The sequence below is a fragment of the Lepidochelys olivacea genome (assembly GCF_965140295.1).
Source record: "Lepidochelys olivacea isolate rLepOli2 genome assembly, chromosome: 1".
Taxonomy (NCBI): Eukaryota; Metazoa; Chordata; order Testudines; family Cheloniidae; genus Lepidochelys; species Lepidochelys olivacea.
The window spans coordinates 228,982,120-229,003,082 of record NC_140411.1 but is presented as its reverse complement, the minus strand read 5'-3'; the positions used below and the strand labels follow the sequence as shown (position 1 = coordinate 229,003,082).

The 20,963-nt window shown below is 41.3% G+C and overlaps 1 protein-coding gene across 2 annotated transcripts in view; it reads left to right on the top strand.

The window, feature by feature from the left end:
• The first annotated feature begins 3,536 nt into the window (after positions 1-3,536).
• ARHGAP8 (Rho GTPase activating protein 8) overlaps positions 3,537-20,963 on the top strand; it is a 132,567-nt gene continuing 115,140 nt past the window's right edge. The window contains exon 1 of one of the 2 annotated variants that reach the window (XM_084641893.1): positions 3,537-3,747. The gene's annotated coding sequence lies outside the window, so the exon portion shown is untranslated. The remainder of the gene's footprint in view (positions 3,748-20,963) is intronic. The other variant, XM_084641892.1, reaches the window with a different exon arrangement.

Sequence of the window (20,963 nt, the reverse complement as noted above, 5' to 3'; positions counted from 1 at the left end):
TGTCATAGCAATGAGTCCTGGAGAACCATTGCTGTGAAGAGGGTGGGTAGCTTGCAGGACCAAGCAACCACACACTGTCTTGAGCAGTTGCCTTCTCTGGCCCTTTGGTACCCTCCAGAGTGATATATCTGCCAGGATCACTACTGCCTGTAATAATTTTAGAAGTGTTTATTACACTATCCCTACAGTTCTCCTACACCTGGCCCCAGACCTGTGATGGTCAGAAGTTTTGAAAAGTACCTGCATCTACTCACTACAGTGTGTGCCACTGCATGGTCCGGAAACAAACAGTACTGATTGTGATCCTGTTTATACTTTTATGCAGCTCCGTGGGGGAAAAAAATTAGGGAGTTGTGACACTTATCTTTTGATGTCTCCTAACCTCTTAAATCTCACAATGTCTGTCTGTCTCTATCAGTGAAAGGCCATCCCTTCCACACCTGCTGAAAGACTGACCGAGATAAGGAGGAAAAAAGCAATGGATGAGGGAGGATGTGTTCGCAAAGCTACTCACGACTTCTGAGTTCAGAGCCCATGAGATCAGGGAAGAAAGGGAATGGATGCTGGACAAAAGGCACAAGGACCAAAAGGTGCACTCAGGTTATGTCTTCACTACCCACCGGCTTGGCGGGCAGCGATCAATCCAGCGGGGATCAATTTTATCACGTCTAGTCTAGACGCGATAAATCGATCCCCGACCACTCCTGTATTCCAGTACCATGAGAGGCACAGGCAGAGTCAACAGGGGAGCGGCAGTAGTGGACTCACCGTAGTAAGTCTATCTAAGTACGTCGACTTCAGTTACGTTATTGACATAGCTGAAGTTGCGTAACTTGGATCGATTTCCCCCCCAGTGCAGACCAGGGCTCAGTCTCAGAGGTAAACCAAGACATGCAGCTCTTCAGACAACACACTCAGCTGCCTCAGAGCATTGTGGAGAAAAGGATCCAAAGCCCTGCACCCCAACAGCCACTTCACTGTGTGGACAATACCTCCTTCCCAGGGCTAGAGCCATATCTCACCAACTCCCTGACACCCCTCAAGGTGCCAGCATTCCTTGCAACAATAACCCTTCCACTCAACGCCACTGGACAAAGAGAACTGCCATGACCACACGTACACTAATTTGTGGTGCAGCCCAGAGCAGCCAGCACCTTGCACTCTATTTTTGTGTGTCAGATTGTTCAAATTTTCTACTTCTTTAATTCACCGTGTTAACATTTTCCCCTTAGTCTTCCAAATATTATAAAATACACAACATACAGCACTAACACTAGGAATATTTGGCTCACAGAGGCTTATCCTAGTCATGAAATATCTCCATCATTCCTTTAATCTGCCAAATGTACATGCCACAGTCCGTCTGCACCTGCTCAAGTAATAGTTAAATGTTTCCTTGGTGCTGTCTAGCTACTCTGTGTATAGATTCATGGGACAGGGAAGCAAAAGGATACGACTTGAGTCCCTGAGAGTAACAACTGGCAAAGCAACCCCACCAATGCGAATAGGCTAGTATGGGGGAAAATGTCCCTACTGGCATCTTTACAAAACTTCTGTATACCTAAAGCATCCTGCACCTTTCCTGACCACCCAATGGTAACGTTAATGAAATGTCCACAGTAATCCACCAATGCTTGCATAAGCAGAAAGGCATACTTTTTCACGATTATGTAATCAGAAGCAAGCTGTGGGGGAGGGAGGGAAAAGGGGTGGAATGAATAGGGATATACATTGCATCTATTGCCCCAAAGCAGTTACAGAAGCCCATCTATTTCAGTGAATCCATCTATTAATTCCTGCATGTTGCCCAGAGTCACAATCATGTGCATCACAACATGCCCAATGGGCATGCACACATGGCTGACAACCACCCCTACTATAAATTTACCATATCAAAGCAATTGCTTGCTGACCACTAACAATCCAAGATTGCAAGTGTCCACTGGGTGATTGCTCCCCATCTCTCCACTGCCAAGCAGCATGTGGTGAGCTCAGCACACAACAGCTGCAATGAACATGGCCTTCCACATCTGAACATTCTGTGAAGCCACGACTGGCTATGCCAGATTTGCCTCACACTCTGACCCCACCACTCAATACTTGTTTCACAAGCCCAGCCCAGAACCACCTCTCCACCATGTGGAGCTGGTCACTATATGCCTGCAGTAGCAGGCGACTTTCAGTCAGTGTCTGTATCATCCACTCTCCTCAGTACTCTTATTTTCATTGTTGCATGGCCAGCTGCTGTAGTGATTGTTGTGGCTCCACAAATACCAAAGAATCAGTCAACCTGTCTCTAAAACAGACATGGTAGCTGCTCACAGATGTGTTTAGCATCCATGCTTCGGACTGCAAGGTGGCAGATACTGAAAACTGGCACAAAGGCAAATTATAGGATGGAACAGAGGAAACTGTAAGAATTTTAGAAAATGACAAAAAAAGAGACAATTATGGGTGGAAGTGGAGCAGAGGGACTTTTGGGACCTTCACTCCAAATTCTCTAAGAGGACCACTGACATCTCATAATACATCACCCCCTAATTTCCCACAAGGCACTGTCCCATGTGAGGGTGCAAGGGACACTGAGATGCCAATACAAGTGTGGTGCTGTGAGGATGTGCTGCAGTAGCCAAGGCAGCCATATGTAAAAGCGAAAGAGCAATGCCTGCAGCTGAATGCTGGGGGAATTGTTACTGGTAAAACTTTCTGGGGTTGACATGGCCTGAGGCTGAACACCCTTTTCCTCCTGAAGCAGCCCTTCCCTGGAGGCCATCAGTACTTAACCCCAAAGTCATGGAGGTGCTTGGCTCCCATCTACAATACTTTTACTTGTATTACACCCAGGGATAACAGTGTTATAACTGGGCCCTCTTGAGTCCATTAGCATTGTAGAGGATAGGAGTTTTAATAAGAAAATTTCAGCTTCTTCCACACAGGAAGAAAAACTGAGTCGGTGGATCCACGGCTGGATTGTAAAAATCTGGGGCCATCACATGGGAAATTATAATAATACCTACCCTTTCCATAGCTTTTTCCATCAGTAGATCTCAAAGCACTTATGGAGCCCCACATCGTTCTTATTTTACAGATGGAGAAACTGAAGCACACAGAGCCTGAGTGACTTGCTCAAGACCACCCAGCAGAGCAGGCCAATGGCAGGGCCAGGAATACAACCCACGTCTCCTGACTCCCAGGCCAGTGCTCCGCCCAGTTGACCACACTGCCTCCCCTCCTAAAGGCGTCTCTGGCGCTGCCTCAGCCAGGCTGCGGGCCCTGAATGAAGTGACCCCAGCCCGCATCCCTCATTAAAAGCACAGCAAAAGCGAGCGCAGCGATCCTCACAAGCACGTGGGGACCTTACTTGTCCCCAAAACAAGGAAGGCCGCCGCTTCCTCGGGTACTGCAGCAAGAGGTGGGGGCGCTCCATGGCCAGGGGAACCCCCCCCGCGATGCCAGCCCCTCCCCAAGCGGAGCGCAGGACAGAGTCACTGGCGGGAGAAGGGGCCGGGCTCGCCGCCCTTGCCTCCAGCTGTGCCCGGGCTGCGCCGGCCGGGGGAAGGCAGCCCCGGGGCGTGCACGCAACGCTGCGCGCTGCCAGCCGCCTTCCCCCCTCGCCCCGCGCCCGTCCCGGCCTCCCGCCCTGCCCCTCCTCCCGCCGCAGGGAGGCGCCGCTCCCCCGGGAGCCGCCTGCGGAGCCCACCTGGCTGGTCCCCGGCTGCGCGGGAGCGGGAGCCGCGGCCGCCCCAGGTGAGTTGAGGGGAGCTTCGGGGGCGGGGGAGCCGCGCGAGGAAGGACGCGGCTGGTTGGAATTTCCTCGCAGCGCCCGGGGCGCGAGCGCGCAACAGGCTGCGCCGCCCAGCGCTCGTCCCTGCGGCCCGCCCGGGGGGGGGAGAAGCAGGCGGGGGCTGCCCTGTCTACACTGCGCCGGTTTCCCCTCCTAAAGCCCCCAGCCCGTCAGTGAGTTGCCCTCCTCCGGCCCCAAAAGGGCCGCGCTCCCGCGGGGCTTGTTTCCTGCCGGCCCCCCCCTCGTGGCCGCACCTTGCAGCGCACTAATAGCGCGTCCCTGCTTGTCCCCGGGAGCAGCTGCTGCTGGGATTGGTTTGGGGCAGGGCGAAGGAGCTGTTGTTCCAGGCTGCAGGTGTCTTGTACTTTCTGGGATGGCGAAAGAAAGAAAGAAACAAACCACAACCCTCAGCCCCCTTGGCGGAAGTTTTTTAGAGACGTCCCCCCTTTTTTTTAGATTAAACGCTATTATTCTGCCAAATTCCTGCTGCCGGTGTTTTGGCCAGACGGCCGAACAGAGTTACCAACACCTTGGGAATGGAGGTTGTTCCTAACTCTGAAATGTTTGTTACCCTGAACAAAAAGTTGGGGTGGTTTTTTCAAAAGTTTACAACTGAACACTGACTTAATACAGCTTTGAAACTTTACTATGCAGAAGAAAAATGCTGCTTTCCCTTTATTTTTTCATAGTTTACATTTAACGCAGTACTGTGCCTTGTTTGTTTGTCTGAATGCTGCTGCCTGATTGCGTACTTCCAGTTCCAGTATGGTTGACTGGTCAGTTTGTAACTCTGAGGTTCTGCTGTAGGTCAAACCTCTTGGCCAGCCAAACAAACAAATACTTCCCAACAGGTGTGTTTGTTATCAGGCAATATAACAAACACACATCCTTTGGAAGACAGGTAGCAAAGAGTAAGATGCTTAAGTTTAAAAACACTTTTTATTAATATATATTTTAAGCCAAGCACAGTTTAATAATTTCTTACAGCAAATACTTGTTTTAATACTGCCATTTGAATCCCAAGCACTCCTGTATAAATACAAAGCAGTATATATTTTTAATAAAAGCTATTGCTAGGTTTTCATTATTTTCTCTGAGTAGTAGTTAATGTACAGAAATCATAATGTTGAGCTATGATTAAAGCCCTTTTTCTGCAATTGATATTATGTGGGTGGGCAGCCATGTCACACAGGTTCAGCAATCTGCCAGGGAACTAATAATTGCAGGTTCAATGCCTTAGATTTCTTTAAGAAAGAAACATAAGTGGGTAGAGATTGGGAACTTCTTAGCAGAAGTGTGTGCTGTGGAATGGGGGAAATAATTCAGCATTTATTGTAAAATATTTTACCTTCACTGGGGGACATTTGACTTTATGAGTTTCATTATAGCAGAGCTCGAAGGCCATCCCATTGCTTCAAAAAACTTTACTCCATATTGAATATATTTTATTCAGTTTTCAAGTTTTTAATTTTTTCACCTATATTTCTTTCTATATATGTGACACTGCATATAAACATGTGCTCAAATTCTGTAAAAGAGTTAATAGCTTGCTAAAATCTTTCCTCCAGGATCCCTGCTTAATTCAGAGCACAGTATATCATGTAAACAAAGAATGTATCATAATGCATGTGACCAATACATATATACAAGTGGGCTAAATTAAGGTTGCAAAGGCAAATCATAACATTAATGTAGCTCCTTGTGTGTGGTAATGTATATTACTTGCAAATTTAGTGTTGTTCAAAAGTGCTTGGCTGGCAGACATGAAGACTAAAGTCTTTTTAGCTAGAGACAGGAACAGGCTTCTCTCCACCTCTGGGCAGCCCACCTCAAGAATGAGTGGACGCTGCCATTCAGTATCTATCAATTAGGAATGTTGGAATATATGTTCAGTTTCGCCACTGACTTGCTGTGTGACCTAGGGCAAGTTGCTTAAAGGAATACATGATTTTGGCCCCAAAGTTATATTTCATAAAAGTAGGTCTTTAGTAACCTTAAGAACATCAGGAATGTCTCCAGAACTTTTAAACATTACAATAGAAAGTTGTCTTTTAAAATAAATAAATATCTTGAGTAATTTCAAACAAAATGTTGTAATACTGAGACACCTGGAAGTGAAACTGACTTTAATGAATTAAAAACAAAACTGACTTCATGGATTCCCCCACTCCCTGCCCCATTCTTTTAAGAGGAATACAAAATTGAGAAGTAAAATGGATTTTTAAAGTTTTTTTCAGTTTTAATAATACAAGTGTTTTAATAGAGGTAAAGAAACATACTTGTTCACAATGACACTGATCTTGCAAACACTTAAGCATATGTTTCAGAGTGGTAGCCATGTTAGTTTGTATCAGCAAAAATAACGAGGAGTACTTGTGGCACCTTAGAGACTAACAAATTTATTTGGGCATAAGCTTCATCAGTGGGTTTTAGCCCACGAAAGCTTATGTCCAAATAAATTTGTTAGTCTCTAAGGTGCCACAAGTACTCCTCATTGTTTAAGCATATGTTTAATTTTAAGCATGTGGGTAGACTCCTGGAAATGAATGGAGTGCCTCAAATTCTTAAAGCTATCCATGTTCATAAAGTGTTTGCAGGATTGATGCTAATATGATGAATTAGCATTTTTTTCTCAATTTTAGAAAATGGTGCAGAGTCAATTCGGCCATTGGTGTAAGCAGTTGTTTTCAGTCCAGTTGTACCATTTCCCCCGTGGCTGATAGAATTGGTCAAAAACCATTGAAATTCTGATTTTGGCGAGGAGGGGAAATCATGAAAATTTCAGAGCCGTTTTTCCTTGTTTTTTGACCAGCTATATGGTTGGCTGATATTTGAAATTTGTATGAAATTTTTCAACAATTTTGACTTTTATTTATAAAAGGCAAACATTTTTTATAAATTTTTGTTTCCATTTTTTTAACCTCCTGAATTGGTTCATGTCTACGTGTTCTCCATGGAAAGTGACCCTGTAAGAAAGAAAACAGAGGCTGAGGGCTGAGACTGAAGAGGAACATATGCAAACACCAACCCAAGCAACCTGAACAGCATTACTTGATTCTATGGTATAAAGTAATAAAAAAAGACGTTATATTTACAATACAGATTTCAGTTGAGTCACAATAATAGGATAGCAAGTAAGATTGGCATATTAAGTCAGTCAGTACTAAAATGAATCCCCCCCCCCCTTTTACCCTGCCAGGATGCCTGCCTGGTTGCCTAGAAGCTCTGTTTACACTATGACTTTCAAGTGAGTTTGTAACCAGTTACTGACATGGTTGGCTTAAACATGGTTTGCATCATATGCAGAAAGGTTAATCCACAGTTTGCAAAAAGAAATGGAGTACTTGTGGCACCTTAGAGACTAACCAATTTATTTGAGCATGAGCTTTCTTGAGCTACAGCTCACTTCATCGGATGCATACCGTGGAAACTGCAGCAGACTTTATATACATACAGAGATCATAAAACAATACCTCCTCCCACCCCACTGTCCTGCTGGTAATAGCTTATCTAAAGTGATCATCAAGTTGGGCCATTTCCAGCACAAATCCAGGTTTTCTCACCCTCCGCCCCCCCCCCCCCCACCACAAACTCACTCTCTTGTGAGGGGGTGAGAGAACCTGGATTTGTGCAGGAAATGGCCCACCTTGATTATCATACACATTGTGAAGAGAGTGGTCACTTTGGATGGGCTATTACCAGCAGGAGAGTGAGTTGGGGGGGGGGGGGGCGGAGGGTGAGAGAACCTGGATTTGTGCTGGAAATGGCCCAACTTGATGATCACTTTAGATAAGCTATTACCAGCAGGACAGTGGGGTGGGAGGAGGTATTGTTTCATGGTCTCTGTGTGTATATAATGTCTTCTGCAGTTTCCACGGTATGCATCCGATGAAATGAGCTGTAGCTCACGAAAGCTCATGCTCAAATAAATTGGTTAGTCTCTAAGGTGCCACAAGTACTCCTTTTCTTTTTGCGAATACAGACTAACACGGCTGTTACTCTGAAATCCACAGTTTGTAACTGCAGTAGCTGATCACATGGGCCTAGGTTGCCATATGTCATAACACTGTTATTTTGCTCTGTAGAGGACTGGTACGGGTCCACTGTCTCACATACATTTGGCAGCACTGCCATGCAACCCTGCATCTCAGTGGGATTCTCTCACCTCCAGCTGAGCTGCAGGAATTTTCAGTAAATATTCATGGTTTTCCTTACATGAAAAATCCTGGTAACTTTTTCGTTAATTTAAAGAAAGCTTTCTGAAGAAAGGCACAATTTTTTTGTGAAAAATGAAAAATGTTGACAATCTAGACAAGCTTTCATTTAAAAAAAAATGGCATTTGAAAACCGCAAAACATTTTTTTGTTTGAAAAATTTCTACCAGCTCTAAAAAACAATGATCCTGGGCCATAGAACTCGTATGAGAAATTACTGACTAAAGCAAAATTAAAATGACCAATTTATAAACCTCTCTGGACTGGAGAGCGAGGAGTGGTTGTAAAGGATTTACCGACAAACCCTTAATTTTAGCAGTGCTGCTGGGCAAGCCGGGCATAAGACACAAATGGTATTGTATAAATTCACTAATCAAACCTGCCAACTTCAAAACTAAAAGCTCAATCGGTACCTTTTTACAAAAACAATCAGCGAAAAAGCTTTCAATTCATTTTTTTTATCAACTGTAGTCTGTTTGCTTCAAATAAGAGACTGGCAGTTAGTATTATTGTTAATGCTAAATAACGGCTTCTTTGTACTATTGAATTCTCTCTGGCCCAGGCAAAAATAAACTGTTTTAAAATAAAATATAACATGTTTTTGAAGACAAATGTAAATATAATCGCTGGCCTATAACTAGGGCCCTACCAAATTCATGGTCCATTTTGGTCAATTTCATGGTCATAGGATTTAAAAAATAGTAAATTTCGTTATTTCAGTTATTTAAATCTAAAATTTCACAGTGTTGTACCTGCAGGGGCCGTGACACAAAAGGAGGTTGTGGGGGGGTGTCACAAAGCTATTTTAGGGGGGTTGTGGTATTGCCACCCTTACTTCTGCGCTGCTGCTGCTGGTGGGGCGCTGCCTTCAGAGCTGGGCACCCGGCCAGCAGCCACCGCTCTCCAGCCACCATCAAACTCTGAAGGCAGCACAGAAGTAAGAGTGGCAATACCAAAACCCCCTACAATAACCTCGTGGATTCCCTTCTCCCCCACCCCCAGTGGTCCCCTTTTGGGTCAGAACCCCCAGTTTGAGAAACGCTGGTCTCCTGGTGAAATCTATATAGTATAAGGTAAAAGTACACACAAGACCAGATTTCACGGGGAGACCAGATTTTGCAGACCGTGACGCTCTTTTCACGGCCGAGAGTTTGGTAGGCCCTACTTATAACACACCCCTGCCAAATTATAATTCCCTGCTCCAAAGCAGGGGGCACTTGAGCTTTTCATATGCAAGGTCTGTAGAATTTCTGAACTTGAGGAAAACATACGTTCGCCTCGGCTCGTTCTCAGAAATAGCCAACTGTTTTGGCTCAGATTTTCCAAAAGAATTCAACCTGAGGCAGACACCCAGCATGGAAAATTTCAGCTCAAACCTTTCAAGTCTGGCAAAGTGAAAACAGGGTCTTGTTATGGGAAGGGAATCATAATAGAGTAATAGATGGTGCTGCCAGCATGGACTATAATAAGGTAAATCCACAACACAGTATACCTTTGTTGCCTTTCAGAGGGGTCTGTCTTATGGGCTATTTCTCAGATTTATTCGTCCTCATGTTAACTTTCAAACTGATTTTTTTTAAATGTTAGTATGTTCGGGCAATATTTCTTTTTACTGTGTGTTCTTATCAAGGACTGTAGCTAACCCTTTTTGTGTATGCTAATGAATTTCAAACTTAAGATAGAGTTCACTAGAGACTTTGGGCTTGCTCTTATGTGGAACTCCCATTGAAATCAGGAAATATTCTGTGTGTGGAGAGTTTGCAGGATCTGGCCCATAATCTAACTAGCTGAATTTCATATAGATGATTAATTTAGAATTTCTGAGATTAAAACCAATCATCCGGGACAAATGTCTTATATGGGAGAGAATTTCTGTATTTAGGGGCATGGCTAGAATCTCTGAAGTTTTGCAGGTCACTTCTAAATGAATGCTTGGGAATAAAGAAAACCTCTTCCATCTTCTTAAAATCTTCTGACTAGGAGTTCCCTAAATGTCAGATAACATGCCTATTGGGAAACTTGTGTTTTCCATTGTGTTTTGAAACATGCCTTGGAAGACTGAATGGTAGCTTTTATTCCAGAGGTGAGAGAAGTTTCAGAGAAGATTCTTGGAACGAGAAAGCTGATGGTGTGTTTTTGTTTTGTTTTGTTTTTTCCATTTGTAAAGAGCCACTGACTTCTTTGGGAGGGGTACAGACCTGCTTACGGTTCTCCACAGGCCTTTTCCCCTTCCCATTCCTTTCACCTACCACCTGGGCTTTTTTTCTGCTATTAGAAACAAACCTGAACGTTTTCTAAAGAGAAAAATAATGTATCCTATTTTAAATGGACAGAGACAATGAGACAAGTGACTCTCATGAACTATCTTCTTTGTGGTTTGTCTGAACTCTGTTCCCCCTCTGTTCTGTTAAATGTCAGTCAAAGTTGCAAATGCCTGTGCACAATCAAAATTTTCTGACTGTTGAAGCAGTTCTTAGGGTATGAAAAACCTCTTAGAAGTCTGAGGCTCAGGCTAAAACTCTAAGGTTTGGCACACTACACATGAAATTGGTTTTCAGCAAAGCCTTCAAAACAAAATTTTAACTCCATACATCAAAGAATTTCTCAAACTCTCAGCAGCTCCTGCTTATTTATACTGAGCTTCAATAGATTTGAACTCAGAGTTTTAACTCTGCAAAAGTTTACAATGCACTTGCTTGTGTGTATGTACCCCACTGCCATCTGCTGAGTAGAATAAATCTAAAAGTTGACTTTGTTGTGAAAAATATTCCATTAGTGCACTGGATTTGCACCCTACATTTTAGGAGCTGAAAAGTGACAGGTCCATTCCCCATGTTGCATGTACATTATAGATGGTCAGTCGATGACTGAGATATATATTTGCCACAGGATAGTACAAGGTCTACTAAAACTGAATTCATTTTAAAATGTGACTTTGCATTCATGATGAGTGCAGATGCCTGATTTTTTAGTTCATTAGAAGAGATTGGTACAACAAGCTATTGCAGGCTGAAAAAAGTGTAAGGAGTAGGCAGAGAGGGTGAAGTTAATGGCAAAACTTGGGATGACTTCAGTGAAGTCAGGATTTTACCTAGGATATACAAGTGTGTCTTCAACTAGGAAGACAATGTTCCTTACATTAAACCTTGGATAAATTACCCTTGCATCATCCATGCCAGTTCTTGCACTTTTATTGATAGGGGATAAATTAGTCCAGAGGAAAGTGGGATAGACGATTTAGGAAAAGCTACTTGTCAGGGTCTTGTCCCAACCCTTTTTAAATGTACGAAGTGGTGGAAAAATTCTTTGGAGACTATACCTAGCATGGATAGTTGCTGTATGTTGACAGCTTTGCTTTTCTCAGTAGCTGGGTGTAATATACATGTTGCCTTAATTGACAGATAGATTAAATAGGCGTGGCAGACTCACAGTTGTAGACCTAACTTTGCAGTCAGGATCTTGCAAGTCAGAATCAAAAGCTAAATTTTCTAATCCTGAGAAGGAAAAAAAAAATGAAGAAAAAAAATGCAACAAAAATTGAAGGTTCCCTTTCAGATTCAATGGTCATCACTGCAGACAGAAATAAGAGTTAGTCCATTATTGCCGCACATCACATTAAAAATAATTAGAAATGTATAGGTTAATTTTTATATTATTACCTTAATCTGTGGACCTTGTTCTACCAGTTGTGACCTCATTGATTATGGTGACTGGCATCAGGTAACATTCCATTTGTAAACACTTAATGATCTGCTGCAGTAAGGATGCTTAAATGGGCACCCTGAACTTGAAAGCAAATCAGTTTCAAACAAGTGAATCTTAAGTACTTTCTACACATTGCATCTGTCCTGGGTCCCTCTGACAACTATGATTTTTTTTTCACCCACATTTTCCTATTTTTAAAAAATGTTTTTCTCTCTCCTCTGTCTGAAAGATCCTCAAAAGGAAAACCACTTGGTTGCAAAAAAAGACAGTGAAACCAACTGTACACAAAATGCCATCAGACTCATAAAATAAGCAAACTGTAAAATAGAGGGGAAACCTTTCTCTTATCTCTGCCAGCTATCCAATCTTTGGTGTTAGTTGTAGTAATAGTAGGTAAAGCAGTTTTTGACAGAAATGTGATTTTTAAATTGAAAGTGTCCATTGTAAAGTTACAGTAACCTCTTGCTCCAACCTCAAAAGTAGTAGGTATTAAATTATTGTAAATCGCTCTTTTAAGAGGAAATAAAACATTCCAAATAGTAGCCTACAGCTTAAACATGCAGAAAATGTGAATGAATTGACTCTAGAACCATATGATCTTTATCTGCCTTTGGGATAAGTTACTTAAAACATTTTTCTTCTGAAAATTTTAAAATCAAATGAAGACAAAAATCTACAATAATGTTCAGAAAACATGAGCATCTACAGAAGTTGGACTAAATTTCTCTTTTTTTTGTTTGATTTAAAAAAATAGAATTCACAGATCAAAGAAGATGTAGAAAAGCAATAATATGTGCCTCATGCATTCCGCTTTTCAAATGAGGCTCACCAAGAACTAGATTGGATACCGTTATTGGCATTGAATTATTGGCTTACTCTTTGAGTAGTCCTATTAATTTGAATAGGAATACTCAAGAAGTAAGACCCTGACTTACTGTGTACATCGCAATCTGGCCCAAAATGCTTTACAAGCAGTAAGGGCCTGGTTCTTCTAGCCTTATTCTCACTGGGCTAGATTCTACCACCCTTACTCGTATTGAATAATACCCCAACTCTACAGTAGTCCCATTGAAATCAGTAGCAGCACTTATGAAGTAAGATACTACTCAGCATGAGTTAGACTGACAGAATCTGGTTCACTGGGATTACTTGTAAAGTGGCAGAACTGGTCACTCCTTAATCAAGATAAATAACACTTTGTTGAGTCCCTGATCTAGGAAAACAGTTAGGCACATGCTTAACTTTAATCTGACTTCAGTGGAATTTAAGCACGTGCATCAAATTAAGCACTCACCGTCCTGAATAATAATGCCTAGTTCTTATATAAGCAGTATTATCAGTAGATCTCAAAATGCTTTACAAATAGGGATTCTTTTTTGAATCTGGGATTCATGTAGTAGTATACCCATTTTACAGATGAGGCACAGGAAAGTGGGTGATTTATAGAAGTTTTACTGGTAGTAGCATGGGGACCTGAAGTGAAGAAAAAACATAAATATCAAGGCCCAGACAGGAGACCTAGACAGCATTACCACACAGGCCCTTGGGTTTACTGGTGCTCAGAATGTTCTATTAGCGTTTCTGTTTATTTTATTTAAAAGTTAACTGCTAAGCAAATATTGAGTTAAGCAGCATGACTTTCTGTGCCCAATAGCCCAACGGACCAAACTAAGGGAGCTTTTCAGCATCAGAATGCTTAGCTGCCTCTCTAGGAACCTAAATACCTTTAAAATGTGGCCCTCAGATCTTCCTAAGGACTAGTGATGCTATTTTTGAAAAATAAAATTGGTCTAAAAATAGTTATTTCAGCTCTTAATGTGAACAAACAGGTTATGGGCCAAAGGCTAAAATAACAAACTGAATATGTATTGAACACTCTGTGAACAAATGGTGATGAAGTAAATATGAAAGATTGTGCCTCTGGAGATCTAGTAATATGCCAGCATCTGCTGAATATGCAGAAAATCCTCTCAAACAAAAGATGTAAGTTTGAAGTTGCTTCAATAAACAAAACAACCCCCAAATAACTTTACTTACATAGTCAGTGAATATACTGTACTTTAAAAGGACCCAAATGTAGGAAAGATTAGAAAGACCAATAAAAGGTGCTGACCCTCAACGGGGATAAATAGTCATGGCTCCACTGAAGTCTATGGAGTTATGAGAATTTACACCAGCTAAGGAACAGCTCCAAAGGTTCTACCCTATTCCCCACTGCTGTGTGATCATTTATCGCTATTGTCTCCATCCACCCCAACATTAATTTTGCACCCTTGTTTTCTTCTATAATGAAAGTATACCCTTGGATGTGCATTGTTGCTTTTAAATACAGTTTATTAAATACTTCATACAATATCAAAAGGAATATAGAAGGCATTAAGTTATAAGTTTTCTCATTTTGTGTCATGCTGACAGAGGAGAAGGGGGTAAACAATGTGATTTTATTAAATGTGATGATTATATGATGATGCAGGTTTATGTAAGTCTATGCAGAGCTTGCAATTTTGTATCTTTATCTGTAGTGCGTGTTTCAACTAGGGTTGCTACTTGCCAGGTGTCCAGTTTTCGACTGGAACACCTGGTTGAAAAGGGACCCTGGTGACTCTGGTCAGCACTGCAGACTGGGCCATAAAAGTCCAGTTGGCACTGGGCTGGCAGGCTCCCTACCTGGCTCCGTGTGGCTCCCTGGAAGTAGTGATGTGTCCCTTGGCTCCTAGGTGCAGGGGCGGCCAGGGAGCTCCACATGCTGCTCCCACCCCAAGTGCTGGCTCCACAGCTCCCATTGGCCAGAAACCATGGCCAATGGGAGCTGCGGGGGCAGCACCTTTGGGCGAAGGCAGCGCGTGGAGCCGCCTGGCCACCCTTCCGCCTAGGAGCCGAGGGACATGTTGCCACTTTCGGGGAACCATCCAGGGTGAGCACTGCCCAAAGCCTCCACCCCAATCCCTGGCCCTGAGCCCCCTCCCACACCCAAACTCCCTTCTGGAGCCTGCGCCCAAACCCCCTACCCCAGCTCCGAACTCCCTCCCATACTCCAAACCCCTCAGCAGTCTACAGGAGATATGTGCATGTGTGGAGATGGGAAAATTATGCTTCTGTGGGATAGGTGGAGTAATGGAAAGCTTTTTTTGTTCATGTGGAAAACCTTTAAGCACTAGTATTATATCTAAAAATGTTAAGCATTTGAAGTTTAACATAGCTAAAAGTCTGGCTTTTTCTATTGTTCTCCCATGATCCCCAGCAACCTCTCCAAAATATTTGTATTCTGTTATTCTGTAATTTCTCTATTGCCTCTCCCTGTGTTCCCCCTCTTCCAAAAAATCGTAACCACAAACAAACAATTAAAAGCCATATCTCTTAGTAAAACAAACTTGGAGTTTCTGGCCAAACAATTTTACAGATAATCTAAGCTAAAGAATATTAGGATAATTTTCAAAATGTCAGTAAAAGGAAGAAATTTCACACACAGTAACTTTAAAACAACACTGGGACTTAGCTTCTGTGCAGAGGGCTGCACAAGACAAAATTACATCTTTAATACTGAATTAGGAGAGCTAGAGCAGTAGTTCTCAAACTTTTGTACTGGGGACCCCTTTCACATAGCAAACCCCTGAGTGCGACCCCTCCTATAAATTAAAAATGCTTTTTTATATATTTAATACTATTATAAATGCTGGAGGCAAAGTGGGGTTTAGGGTGGAGGCTGACAGCTCGTGACCCCCCCGTGTAATAACCTTGTGACACCCTGAGGGGTCTCGACCCCCAATTTGAGAACTCCTGAGCTAGAGGAACTTATGAGGCCCCCAGGCTGCATTTTGGCCACCTTGCATTTAACTGTAGTGGTAAAGTTCAATGGTACCTTATAGTATAAATTCTCCCATCTTTAATAATAAGTTATGATAGTCTTGGAAAATTCTTGGGAGGAAAGAGTTCAGTTTTGATATTTTTGCTTTAAATAGGGAAATCAAAGTATTTCAGACCCCCCCCCCCAAAAGACTGTAGTTTAATGAATTTATCACAAAAATAGACAAATGGAAATAGGGGAACTGTGATGCAGTGGATATATGCAGTCAGCTTTAGTATGGCTTGGTGCTGAACACTGATTGATAACCAAACCGTGGGCTATGTGATCACTGTATGTAGAATGCATTTGGGAACTGTGCTCCTTTGCTTGAAATTGCAGTTTCAGTTTGGTTTAGCTGCGGGGGCTTATGACATGCTGGCTGAACTGTAACCATGTGTTGAAGATAAATTGAAATGCAGGGCTGTGTTACATATATATTCAGTTATTAAATAATGTCATAATTTAATCTAGCCAGAGAAATCCCCACTGAATAATTCTGCATTTTAAAAAACTGTGGTCATGGTGTACCCACTCTTTATGCCGTAGCTTGTCAAGTTAATTTAATTAAAGTCCTGTCTTTAAAAATATACTTAAGTCAAAGATCCAAAGCGTTTAATCCCTTGAGACAGAAGCTCTGGTTAAGCATGAATTCAGCCCAACATAATTCTTCCTCATTATTGCCTGTTACAGTTTATTAATTAAATAGAAAGCAGATTCCTTATGATTGATCATTAATGTATATTATGATTATAACATCATAATCTTTAGTCAGTAAACACCTACACTGGTTCAGAAAGTGGTTTTGCAGTGGGTGATAATTGCAGCCACTTTTTCTGTCTCGATTATTTTCTCATAACAATAGCAAGGCTGCACAATTTTCTAACTACAAATGTATATTCATGTAGTTTTGCTGTGCCAGGTGAGTGAATGCATATGATAAGAAAATAGCTGTACAGTTTCAGATGACGAAAGAGCATTTCTAAAACTCCCTGCTCTAGTAATGAATAGAAATAATCCTTTTGCTTCAATACTTGCAGAACTAGGAATAGCTGATACATGGAGATATTTACACCCAATAGGGAAACCATTTTCATTTCACTCGGGCTTACTTAATGTCTTCTCTCAGATAGTCTTGTTGCTTCTTACCACTGAAAAAAAAAATATAAAAAAAATAAATGTGTATCGTTCGCCCTTTGCATTCAGCTGTGTGTGGAGGGGAGGTCAGTAATATGGAGTCTGGCTATATTCTACTGGTGACTTATTTTCTTCGCACCCATTCACCCATCCGGGAACAGAGGTGGTTTCTAGTAGTAGTCAGGCTTTTCTTTAAGGAATCTTATCAGGCAATAGTCCCAGAGAGCAACCCTGCCTCAAGATTTGACTCTAATCAGATACCAAGGTAGAGAGCAAACTCTCCTGCTGCTAGCACAGCTCTTTACAGAGCCTTGCATAAATATCTAAGCAACACAGCATGTCTTCCATAAACATAACATTTACTAAGCAAAAGATATGGGAAGACTATATCTAACAGCCCCCTCTCTTCCCCCGGCTCCCCCCTACACAGTTGAATTTGTACCCAAAAGTTGCTTGGATCACCTTCCCTCCCTCCCACCCATTGTTCTAAAACTCACCCTACATTTGCCCATTTCCTCTGTCTTTCATGACTCTGCAATTTTAACCCTACCTAGAACATAACTGTTTTCTAAATACTTAGAAACTAAGACGCAGAAGCCCAGTTCTCCTATCACAGGATCTGAGTAACACCCCCATGTGGTGGGAGTAATAGGCCCCAGAACACCCTCTTTTTAAAAAACAAAAATTTCCAGGTTTTAGTAGATAAACCTCAAGACAGCCTTCAGAAGCCAATTAATCTCTCATACCTACCATGAAACATACTGTATACCCATATCAACAATATTAATCACCTAGAACAGATGTAAGTGCATAGCTCAAGACAACTAAATTTGAATTCTTGTTACTTGAAGGGAAAATAGCCCTTGAGAAGGATTTATTTTGGGCTCATGCAGTGAACAAGAATCTGGCTCAAATCAAGATTACTCTTTACATGCACGGTGTTTCAACAGGAATGTTGTAAAAAGTTTTATTAATGAAACAATGTGATAAACCTAAAATGCAACAAAAAAGGGATACCTTTTATTCCTGATGCTCTGTGTAATTGTAATTGAGATGCTGGCTCTCCTTCCCAGTATAGGTTTCAGAGTAGCGGCCGTGTTAGTCTATATCCGCAAAAAGAAAAGGAGGACTTGTGGCACCTTAGAGACTAACAGTGGACTTCAAAACGAGTTCTGTTACCATCAAGTTCTCCTTATGTAAGAACAACTATTTAATATATTATCATATTACTCCAAATCTGGAAAAACTCGGTTTTGAAATACTGCACACTTTACCTTCAGGAAACATTCAGCCTTTAAAGTAAGTTAATAGAGATGTTAGCCATTAGACAATGACACCTCTACCTTCCAACCTCCAACCCAATGCAGCAATACTTACCTGAAGTGAGCATGTTGAATGACTCTAAAAAGCAACCAGACAAAATTTTGTCGTCTGTTCTCCCATACATTCTTTTTGAGATGAGAAAAGTAATTATGATTTTTCACACAACCTTCCTAAGCTTTTTGATTTGTGTGTGTGTTGCAAATAGTTGACACTTCAGTCCATTAGCCAAAATCACCAAGACCTTGGACAGATAGGTCAAGTTCAGAAATTTCAGTTGGAGTTAATGTATATAAAGTGGATCTGCATTCCAAATAACAGCGTGTGACTTTGTTTATACCATTTGCTGCTGAGAACTGGGACTCAAATAATAATATATGATATGTCTCTTTCTGTTTAATTTCTAAAATTCAGAATTATAGCTAAAACAGAATGATCATGTTTGACTTTTTAAAAATAAAATGCTTAATGCAGTAGCTATATACTTTTTTAAAAAATGAAGTGCTGATAAAAGTTATCTGATTGATAGCATCGGAAACTGATATCCTTTATTTATCCGCTGCATGAACAGTAGTAGTATAACATTACCAGTGCTTAATTTGTGCCAGGATGAACCCTCCGACCTCTTGGCTCGGAACTTCATAGCTCCAGCACCTCTGAGCTTGCTACATCAGTTATGAATGTAAAAAAATTACTTGAGACCCAGCACCTCTTTAATTACCAATTAAGCACTGAAGCTTACCCGTACCACCACACAAATATGTCTCAATTGTAGATGGGTTGGCATAAAGGTTGGCAATTTCCCTGGGAAAAACTGGTTTAGGATAGGGTGCCAGTAAATACCAGTTTAAACCAGAAACAGTGGGGAAAGGGGAATTCTTATTAAAATAAACTATGAAAATGATTGAAATATATATAGCAATTTGATAATAGTTTTGCAGTAATATGGTCTGTTTAATTTTGATTAAAGGAAATAAACTAAATAAAAAAAGAGTCTCAACCTAAAGCTATATGTTACTGTCTTCGCTATGTTAGAGACTGAAATGTCTGTATTTAGGAATTCCCTTCCTTATTTAGCAATGAAAATTACCTATTTGTTTAGCAAACAAGGAAGGGGAATTGCCAGATTCAGAAGTTTCAAATTCTGTTTGAAGTAAATTGACAAATTAACTGTCTAGTCCAGTACCCTGTCTCTTGATCTGGGTGGCTGGAGTGCCACTTGACTCCAGTACAGTGACTCAAGTCAGAATATTCCAACATGAGCAAAGATGGAAGACCACTTTGCCCAATTCATGGCTATTTTGAGAAAAATTCATGAAGATGGCAGAGTCTTTGAGGAAAAAAATGTGTGGAAAGGAAGACAATATGAGGAAACGTTTTGAAAAATGCAGTGGAAAGTATGAAGAGACACCAGAACCACTGACGGTGACTAAATCTATTTGCATTGTGTTAGAATCAAACTCTGAGGATGAAGATATTGTTAACACTGCAATACCATTGCCAAGTACATCAAAAGAGCCAGATCCAGGTTGGCCAAAGACAATGAGGAGGAAATATAATGATTTTTCTCAAGCAAAAATGGATGTGTTTGTAACAAAAGCAACGCTAGAATTTAAACAAAAGATAGACTGGAAAATACCTGAATTTTTGTGTGCCTGTAATATTCTGTTATTGAACATCCAACTTTTCAAGCAATGATCAGCAACCTAAGGCCAGACTACAAAGCGCCCATTCTAAAGCAGGTAGCAGGGAAACTGTTAGACACATTTACTGATTGCTTTAGTGTGGAAGCATGCAACACATCACACGGAAAAGCATCTGGTCAGCTGAACAAGAAGAAATTGCACAGCCATGGTCTCTCAGCAGAAATCCTGACTTTCTGCCATATGTACTTGCATTTAAAATAGAAGACGCTCTATAGCCATAATCAATGTTTTCAACCGATATCAAGGAAAACGCTTCACCTGTAACGTGCTGGAAAAATCTGAAGAATACAGATGTTCCCTCTGACTTCATGGAACTGGTGGTGAAATTGCCCAGTGTCCAGCAAGGTCAGCAAGCATAGAACAAATCTTTCAAACTTTGGAAACATCCATTCAAAGCTGAGGAATCAGCTCGGTCTGTGCGTTACACCAAAGTTGGTCTGCTGCCGCCGAATGCTGTGTGGCCAAATGGACCTGGACTGGTAGTCTACAACTCTGCATGCTTCTGATTGCTTAATGTTTCAAGCCTATCATTCTGCATTATTCTTGTTTTCATGTAATTGAATGTTTTTGACTTTTGTTTATGTGATATTGAAAACAGACATATGAGTTATAACACGTATAACTTCCTTGAGAAAATACTGAACCAAAATGTATACAGACATTCTGATGTTCAGTATTATGGTTACATGCATTATTAGTATTGTGCCCACTGTAGTTTTACTTTCTATTTGTACAACCCTAAATTAATCTATGAATCTACTGCCTTATGTTACCACAATTTGGATATGTAACTAAAGCTAAATGTAATGTGGTTTGTGGTGTGCATTAATCAAACAGTTTTAAATACATTAGAACCCTGTTTTATCCAAGCCTCCATTATCCAACTCTCTGTATTAACTGAACGGGGTGGCGAGGTCAAGAGGCGAAGGAAGCCCCGTTGCCTGGGGCTGACAGTCAGAGCCCCACCCACTCTCCTGATTATCAAAAGTTTTGATGATCTGATCTGGCCCCAGTCCCAATTACATCAGATTAACAGGATTCATTGTAGAAAATGCCTTAAACTGGTACTAACTAGATTTTCCCTGGGCAGTAAAAACATGGATTTTCCTGGTAAAAGCCACCTCTAATAAATACCATACCAACATCAAGAAGGCATTTAAACTTTCGTCTGAAATTTACTTTTTTTTCACATTTGTGATGGTGATTTGATGATGCTGACTTCTTTCCACTAGGATCTTGACTGAAGCTACCAACCT